Genomic DNA, 9,820 nt, shown 5'->3' with positions numbered 1-9,820 from the left:
TTCTTGTTTAATTTTCACCCCCCCTCCCCTCTCCCCTGCCACTACAGTCCCTAATGAAGAGTCCTTCCTCAACATCCTTGTAGGCCCCCTTCAGATACTGGAAGGCTGCTATGAGGTCTCCACGCAGCCTTCTCTTCTCCAGGCTGAACAGCCCCAACTTTCTCAGCCTGTCTTCATACGGGAGGTGCTCCAGCCCCCTCATCATCCTCGTGGCCCTCCTCTGGACTTGCTCCAGCAGCTCCATGTCCTTTTTATGTTGAGGACACCAGAACTGGACACAATACTCCAAGTGAGGTCTCATGAGAGCAGAGTAGAGGGGCAGGATCACCTCCTTTGTCCTGCTGGTTACACTTCTTTTGATGCAGCCCAGGATACGGTTGGCTTTCTGGGCTGCAAGCGCACACTGAAGCCGACTCATGTTCAGTTCCTCAGGAAACAACACCCCCAAGTCCTTCTCTGCAGGGCTGCTCTGAATCTCTTCTCCGCCCAGCCTGTAGCTGTGCCTGGGGTTGTGCCGACCCAGGTGCAGGACCTTGCACTTGTCTTGGTTAAACTTCATGAGGTTGGCATCAGCCCACCTCACAAGCGTGTCCAGGTCCCTCTGGATGGCATCCCTTCCCTCCAGCGTATCAACCGAGCCACACAGCTTGGTGTCGTCGGCAAACTTGCTGAGGGCGCACTCAATCCCACTGTCCATGTCACCGACAAAGATACTGAACAACACAGGTCCCAACACCGATCCTTGCTAGAGTTTCTTTTTAACCTTATAGGCATCAACTGTCACATCCAGAGTACTAGTGCCTGGCATTCCTCCTACATGCATAAAGTGGGATTTTGTTTTTGGAATTAATATGCCTATTGATCTCAACAATTTCTCACACTTTGATAGCCAGTATAGAAATATGTCTTTTACTCCTATTTTGGGGAAAACTGACTCAGCAGCAGCAAAGCTGGAGTAACTTAAGTAACTTTCCTGTTTTGGAAGCTCTGTTAGTAATTCTTGCACATCTCATTAGACATTGTGCAGCTCCCAGACACTGGCCAGTCTGTTTATCAGTCATTAAAAGTCAGGTTTACCTGTCGACAGGGATGTTTGGGGTTTTTTTAATTTCTGTATGAAGGTCTAAAAATTTTCTAGAAATCTCTGTAGATCAATCTATATAGCTCTTAAAGTGTTATTAATACCACTCTAAATTCACTGCTTTCAAACAGATTCAAGAAGGGGGTAAATTGCTTTTTAGCACTTGACAAATTTAACATGAAAGTATACATATGGCACAGATGGGAAACTTTTCAGCCAACTCCTCACAGACAGAAATTTTCAGGGACAAGTTTGTTTCCTTGTTTAATTGTAGGATCAACCATGGGGAATTACAGACATTTTCAACTTCTTGTAACAGGATAAGCAGCATTCCAGTAAAAAATCATTGCACCATGTTAAGAAGAGAAATATCATAGTGTGTTTATTGTTTCTTCAAAATAGCTGCAATAAGTGAAAGTAGCATAGTTAAAGTTTGAGGCCTTTTATGTGGAAACCCCATTTATATTTTAACTTTAGTACACAAATATCTACAAAGACAGCTATTAACTTAGGTATGTGTTGGATTGTGCACCATTTTGTGCTTAGCTTACCTTAGCTTTGTTACTTATTCATGTTAACAAGCACTTTATTTAGACTAGCAGTAGAACAGTGACCACTGAAAATTATGTTTTTATGGTTTTTTATATAGTTATGATCTTAAGTGACATCTCCCTCATTAAAAATTAATGTGGGTTCAAGATTTTTTGTAGTGGAATAAAGCACCATTAATGATGATGCTGAATACTGTAATTGATAACTAAACAAAAGTATTTTACAAGTGGGAACTTTTACAACTAAGATGTTGCCTGTTGGCTGGTTTTGGAAATAATATTGTAACTTTTATTTATGTGTCTGAAAATGCATGAATTTGGACAGGTGAGAGGCAATAAAAGAGGAAATTATGTGTTCTGCTGTAAAATGTATTATCCTGTGCCCATCATCCTGTATACAGAAATATTTCTCCCTAAGACTACATTATTCAAGTTTTATTAAATGATAAAGAAGAATATCTAACAGTCTCAAAGTGTGCATCCAATAACTCTCTTTGAGTTATTAGATTATATTTGACTACTTATTCTCTTACATTTGGGATTTTGTTCCCTGGTAAATATCATAATCATGTGATTCATCCTAGTATGAATTCACCAAAACAATTTACTTTAGATGACCTCTGTCTGTAGACTGTCAGGTACAACTTCAGTTCTTTGGCTTATTAACAGACATATTTCCTGCTCATATATTTGTCTCTTTCATTTCATAGAGCTGCTCTGCTAAGAACAAAATGATTCTTGAACATCTTCACAAAACAAAGAAACAAAAAAGTAGAAGCTGAACTATTCGTATTTAGCCCACTGTGTTTAGAAAAACCTTTGTGAGTTTTGAAAATGTCACAGATTTCAGTTCTCATGTTTACTCATTTGAATATTTTCAGTGAAAATCCATTATGCACTAGTCCCTGCTTTTAAAATTGCAACTCTACTTTTTTGGAGAGGAAAACCAACAGTGTGGGACCTAGCAGATGTTTGAAAAATGAATAGTTGAAGCAAATGGTACACAAACAGCCCAAACCAGACTGTTCAAACAGTGGAAAATAGTTGATAATAACAAAGACATTTGCAAAATACTATTTGAAATTGCCATTTAATTTGATCTCCTGATAGTTGCGCTAACTAAGAAGAATAAGGGAAGCAAATAGATTCCATGAATTTAAACTCATTATTGCTTGTTGAACAGTGTTCCTTCTGAAAATGCGTTGGCTAAATGCTAAGACACACAATAGCATTGTACTCTTTTTATTACGTATTTATTCATTAAAGTTGTCACATTACAGGCGTGGGAAATGTAAAAGCTCTAATGACAGAGGTGGCACAAAATGGGAATCTGCGTGTGGCCATATCCATAGTTTTTGGTCCTGGCTAGAAAGTTTCTTGGGCTAGAAAGAGTGCCAACCCCTTTCTTCTTTGGTCTTTCCGCAGCAATAAGTAGCTGCAGACTATAGAGTACTTTCATCTTTTTTGTTGAGAACTGGGATCACTAGTTAAACTTTATGTAGCCCACTGAGGAGAGGTTGTAAGTGATGGGGAAGCCTGGTGTGGATTTGCAGAAGTAAACTAGAGCAGAAACACTTCTGAGACACCTGATCCATTGAGTTCACTCGATACACTGGTATGAAATAAACCTTTACCCTATGGAGTTCCAATCACCTATTTCAACAAAGATGTGAGGTAAAAATATACATTAGGTAAAGTGAGATTTTTTTTTTTATTTTTTTTATTTTCACATGACATGCAGCTAAAACCATTACTGGTGCCTGCAATGCTTACTGCTCCAGCTGGTCAGTATATTTTGCAGTGTAATCTGAATTTGATCTCCTACCCATGAACCCTAGCCAAGAAGGAGCCTGTATATACACTGGAGAATATCAATTTCATGCATTCTGCTTCCACTCTGGATCTGAAGCCCTCATGCCATGTTCCAAATCAAATGTGAGCCTGCTACAGTTACATTTATCTATTCACAGGCAAAACACAGAGCAAGATTCAGCTAAATTCATATTAAATAATCCCCACTTTTCAATGTGATAATGTGGAACAGTTTTAGTCAATAAAGCATTATTTTCTAGCTCCAGTATATATGAATTACACTGCTTTTTCAACCAAAGGGGGTTAATCTTACCTTGTTTAAACCTGGAGTTCTTGTTACAACTATAATTAAAGATTAGTTGGTCTATGAACACATTTTTCAAAGTGAGTAATTGTTTAGAAACAGAAAATAATTTTCTTGAGTTTAAAAGAAAATCTTCTGGGTGCAAAGAAAAAGAGCAGGGAAATACTGATTGGACCTGTTGTAGATTCCCGCAAAAGTTTTGGAGCCATGTGGCTGCCTTACCCTCCTCTTGAAGCCTTTGTCCTCTGCGCCACTCACATTAGGCTTTAGCTGCTCACAGTGATGTGAGTGTTTCTCAACAGTTGCTTTTCCCTAGTCTTCCACATGTACATTCCCGTAAATGACAGTACAGACACATGTTGGAGATAAAATTATTGTTTGGAAGTCTTTGACCTGTGTTGAACCGTTTTCAGTTATGGAGATGAGAAAGACTGAATGTTCCTAACAAATATTCTTCAAAAATTATCCAGCATATGTGTTCTCTAAATACATCAAATAACTGTGTCCCAGTTCTGTATGTAATCATCATCTTCACCACCTTCAATACTATCAATAGTGAAGAACCCATGGAGCTGAATACTCTGTGTTTTTTACTTGCCTGCCACATGAACACCATTTCTTTGTGTGCTGTTTTCCTTACCAGAGAACATATTCTTGAATTATTTAGAGACTTCATTCTACAATCTTACTTCAGCATATGACCCTGGGAGACTGAAACATGTTTCGTGAGTCCCAAATTTTGTATAGCCCACATAAACCCCACAATAATAAGTATAGTGACAAAACTTATTTCTCTGAGATATTTGCAATTGTGTGATTTATTTTTTACATTTCATCATCTGTCATTTTTTATGTCAAAGAAACTATTATCTATCAAATTTTTATTGGGAAAAAAGTAAACAGTTCAACTTTGTATTGTCTGGCATCTTCTTACTTTCTTCCTTCGTCTTTCTCCCTTATCAGATGCTATCTGCCCCTCCTTATAAATTTGTCTGAAGTGATCTGATTTTTGGCAACACAGATTGCACTGCCACATAAAAACTATTCAGCTATTCAACTAACAAGCCCATTTAAGATCTCTATTTTTGCTATTCTGCTTAGCAGCTTCATGCAGTATTCTTGCACAACCAAATCTGAAACTTTAAAAATCTGATCTCTTTTAATAGTGCATGTTGGGATTCCAATAGCAATAGTGGAGCCAAAAAATGCAACAAATACCACCTAAGGACTTGCAATGTATACAAAAGATCACTTGTGGCTTCCCCCCTTCAAATATATTTAGACATATTTATATCAACTCAAAGAATTTGCATCATGTTTCCAATATAATGTTAAGTTTCAACTTAAGTGCAGTTCATATGCTTCTTAAATGATCATTTAACTTTAAAATGTATTTATGAAAAGCTGTCTTTGTTTCTTCCTCTTTGGCTTATGTATAGTAAGAGATACAATGGAAGTGTAATAAAATACAGTACTAGATCTTAAAAGAAGGAAAAGACATGGAAGCCTTCATATTGATTGGATTTTTCTACAATGGAAAAAGGACAAGTTTAATATTCCAGAATACTTTTAGAGGTAGTGGATGTGTTTTCTCATACAGAATTATTTCTCAGAAATTCTAAGAAAGTAATGCTTCTGTGACTTCATCACAAAAATTGCTAAATCTTTTATCTTTCAATCTATCTCAAAATAATTTTCATGGTGCTATTCTGATCAGCCTGTCATTGTTTGAAAAGAATTAGAAAGCCTGTGAGGTCGTTCATGATCACTGACAACTGAGAACAAATCGCAAGTGATCCAGTTACTCATGGTATGAAAAGGATAATTACTATAAATAGCAAAATTATTTGTGATTTCTCATACACTTTTTAAAGGTTATCTTTCTCAAAAGAGTTGCTATTTTAATCTAGAGTAACTTGAATAATTCAGTAGTAATGCAATAATTCTGATAAGCTAAGGCTAGTGATAATCAAGTCAAAATATTTTGGTATGATTTCATGAGTCAATACAGTCCGAAATGAGAAACAGAAAATTATATAACGATCTTTCAAATCTGGGTCAAAGATCAATGGTAGATTTAGGAGAAATTAAAGATCTGTTTTGTCAGTGGATAATGAAGAAATATATTCTCAAAAATTATGCTCTCCTGCTTGAAAGAATATATCATAGTAAATAACTTAATCATTAACTCATACTGTTGCAAAAAGGAATATATGAAAGCAATTGTGACTGCCATAAGTTGCCTTAATATTTCAGGTCCATTACATAGTTCTACTATATGAGAAGACTGAAAGTGATTGTCTTTTCTAGTGCTATTAAAAAATAAAAACCTTTCAACACAAAAATGAGTAATTCATGTCCAGGTTTTGTTTTTTAGAATGAAAATTGAAATAACTAACCATCAAGGGGTCAAGAAGTATTAACTATGAAACAGTTAAGCAATGCCTAAGTCAGTTCAGGACCAGAGTCAACCTCTTACTATACTGTGTTTTTCTTTTAGAATCCTTACCAGTAAATCCAAGTCTTTTTCATCAAAATAAAACTCTTGTTAGGATATGTCAATATTTAAACAATCTCTTTGAAAGCAAAATCCATTAAAGACAAACTTTCAGATTTCAGTGAGTAACTGATCATGCCTACTAGGAAACAACTTTATTTGAAGTGAACCTGCAGTGTCCAGATATTGTGGGAGGATGCAAGTGCATGGGCATTGGGGAAGAGCAGATGTGCAGGCTTTGACAGCTGTGCTTGAAATCCCCATTGCTCAACTCTACCTGCAGCACAGTTCTGCTTAATCACCTCTGAGTAAATGTATTTTATTCACTTCAGTCCTGTTCTTCTTACAGCATGCTTTGGAGAACAGTTTTTACTGTCAGGTGGAAGCTCTTTTCCTTTTCCTGTTGAATACATGATTGTTTTGCTGGTTCCTTTCTTCTTTTCTTCTGATAATATCACTGGGGATGTTAGTGAGAACAACATCCATCGGAAAACTGAAAATAATCCAACCAACACAGCAAAATTCTGTATTCTAGCACAGAACTAACAAGTTCACATCCTCTGTTGGTGCTGTCTCTATCAAGGACGCTGTCTTGAATAAGCTGTTACTATTATGTTACTATTATGTGAGAGAGAACACAGGCTTCTTCAAACACTGCTGCATTGTCCCACGCAAAGGGCAAGCAAAGCCAGATCTCCTTTCTTTTGATACAGCTGCTGCATTATAGGCAGAGCAAGACCCTTCCTGTACAATGCTTGAGTAAGCAAACTCTGTGTGGACATTGCTCTGAGAGAATGAATAACAGAATTACAAGCCTCCCTCTGCTGTTATTTCAGCTTTTAGAATTGAAAGAGTGACAAGGTTTATTTTGAGAGGGATCTGCAGAGGGACAGATACAATGCAGACCTGTAGGAACTGACTTTCCTCTGCCTCTCTCCAAGCACTTCCATAGCCTGGCCTGGGAACTGGTCATGGCTGTCACTGACAGGATAGAGAGAGGCAGTTACTCTACAGGCAGTGCCTTTCCTTGGGCTGGCAGATGCTACATGTTCTGCTGTCTGTAAATGAAAATAAACCGGGGTAAAAGTAGCAAATAACAGTAATGATAAAGCAGTCATGTGAGCCCAACACATTCTGTCCTGATTCACTATTCTTCACTTGGCGCGTCAGTTTTTTAATGCCTGGTAAAAGAGTTAAGGGTTGGGAAGCTTACCATTAGGCTATCCTCTTCCTCCTCTTCCTCTCAAGGATTATTCTTCTTGAAACCTTTATGTTGCATTACCTTCATATCCAAACACATATCATTCAGAGCTCTCTTCTGAACAATTTCCTAATGTTGAGGATAGAGTAAGATACAATAATTGATTGCAGGTCTTCAACAGCTTCTGAAATATTTCCTGTCTGTCAGTATCAAAACCATAGTTTCTAGGCAGACTTTTTCTGGGGGTGATGAACAATATGAACTATTCTTGAATAATTCCCTGCAGTTTGGATCTAAGCATTTACTATCCCAAGATCTTGCTATGTGCAAGTTTGAGTGTAAAAGTCGATGTCCCTGTTTTCTCAAGCTATATGTAGCCAGTAAGCAGGTATAACAGGGTGCCTCCAGGTGGTGAAACATAATGAGTTTCTGGGTTTCATTTCAGAGCTGGTCAAATCATCAAAGAATAGTGGCTTGTAGGTTGCTAGGGAAAAAGTCTTCTCATTATACTGAGAGTCTTGGAAACATAGTCCTAAGGAGTTATAATTAAATGTCTCCACATTCTTAAGCAGTATCATTTGAGAGGAACTCTGGTAGCTCTCATCATGTCCAAAAGTAAACTTTTAAGTGGATCAGCTGTGCAGAATTTCACAAAAGTTTTCTAAATATATTCAGCATTCTTTCCCCATTCATTGAGATGAAGAAATGATACTTATCTTTTAATTTGCTTAATAATAACAGTTTATGTTTTAGGTAGTATTTTATGTGTTGTATGTCTCATATGTAGAATCAGTTAGCAGCAACAAAAATCTCATTTAAGGGATAGTAACATCTCTACTGTTTGCAGTTTGCCTGCTCATTTATAGCATTCAGCACTGAAAACAACCTGGAAACTGTTTACTCGTCCTTCCTGTTTTAATAGCGTGAGATGAAACAGAATTTTGCCAGTTAAAGAAAAAAAGGCAGCTTACTGTCTTGCCAGTCAGCTTGACCTCAGCGTATCCTGTGGAGGCAGCACTGTGACAATCACAAGAAGCCACCTGAATTTGCTAGAAAAAGAGCATCAGGAAAAGCCTCCTTGACACATCAGATACAAATGAATTCCTGAGCACAACAATTGGATAACAAAGTTGTCAAACACACCCTGTCTTTAATCCAAACTAATTTCTTGATTACTCAAGTGGAAAATTAGTGGAAAGAAAGGGAGAAGTATAATCATTGTAAGTTTTCAATCAATAATGTGCCAATATTCTTTCTAAGTGCTTTGCTATAGGCTTTGGAAAGCTCTAATGTGCTGGATATATGTTATTTTCAAAGAGGAGTTGTATACATATCAGGAGGCCAACAGTTTAACTGTGAGATGTGGAGTTTTTCAGCTGGCCCAAATGGGAAGGACAGATGACTAACTGGTTCCTTTTGTGATTCAGTATTCTCCTTTCCTCCCAGGGTCCTAGGCTTTCGGATCCTCCTTAAATGACCTATAGATTGTGTACTGTATTTTATAGTAGATTTTAAAAGGATTTCAACTGATACAGAGAAAGAGTCTTTCGAAGTGGGAAAATTTCTAAATCTAGAGAGAGAGGTATGTTATGAAAATGCCCATTTTCTCCACTCTTTGGACATCTTGAAAATTAATCTTTGAGGTATGAAGAGCATGCTCAAATGTATTTCATTCTTTCTTCCCCTAGCTCTTCATCCTCCCCCTTCTTCCACTTTTTTTAGTGAATTTTCACCTCCTCAAGTTCTTCCATCCCCCTTAAGTGTCTTTTTCAGTCTCTACCAGTATTAGTTTGCTCATCACCACCAGATCAGCTGTGCTACTTCTCCAACTCTTTTTGTCGTTCTTTCTACTTTTTTCCCTTGCCTCTGTAGGCTCTGAGCATGCCTGTACTGTTTGGCCACCACGGCACTTAGGCTTCTCTGCAAGTTACACGTGGCCAGCATGGGTGTCCATCCTGTGTGCACCCAGTGCCCCAAAAGCCCCTCTGTTTTATGGATGCTCTTCCTCCAAGCTGACAGCACACTTTCCTCCTTGCCTTCCTGCCATTTCTGACTTTATCATTAATAAATATTGGTGACAATATCTCCTTTAACTTCCAGATTAAGCCCTAAAATCTAACTAGTTATCTAAAAAAATGCAGAAATGCAATTTCCTGAGTATAACCTTGAGCAACTTGATGGAATTTAGCTATGAATTGACCTGGTTGGGTTAGATTATGTGGGTCTGCAAACTACTGGAGAGTTTCTGTGTGAAGGGAGCAGAGGAAATAACTAACTCATACGTCCACAGAAATGATACAGGTTGTTGTCAGAATGAATTAACTCCTCAAATATCTCTGTATCAAGTTCTCTAACTGAGGGCTTGAGACTGGTA

Source organism: Nestor notabilis, unplaced genomic scaffold (assembly GCF_000696875.1).
Source record: "Nestor notabilis isolate BGI_N333 unplaced genomic scaffold, ASM69687v1 scaffold3954, whole genome shotgun sequence".
NCBI lineage: Eukaryota > Metazoa > Chordata > Aves > Psittaciformes > Psittacidae > Nestor > Nestor notabilis.
The sequence above is the reverse complement of the archived record's forward strand: the minus strand, read 5'-3'. Positions refer to the sequence as shown.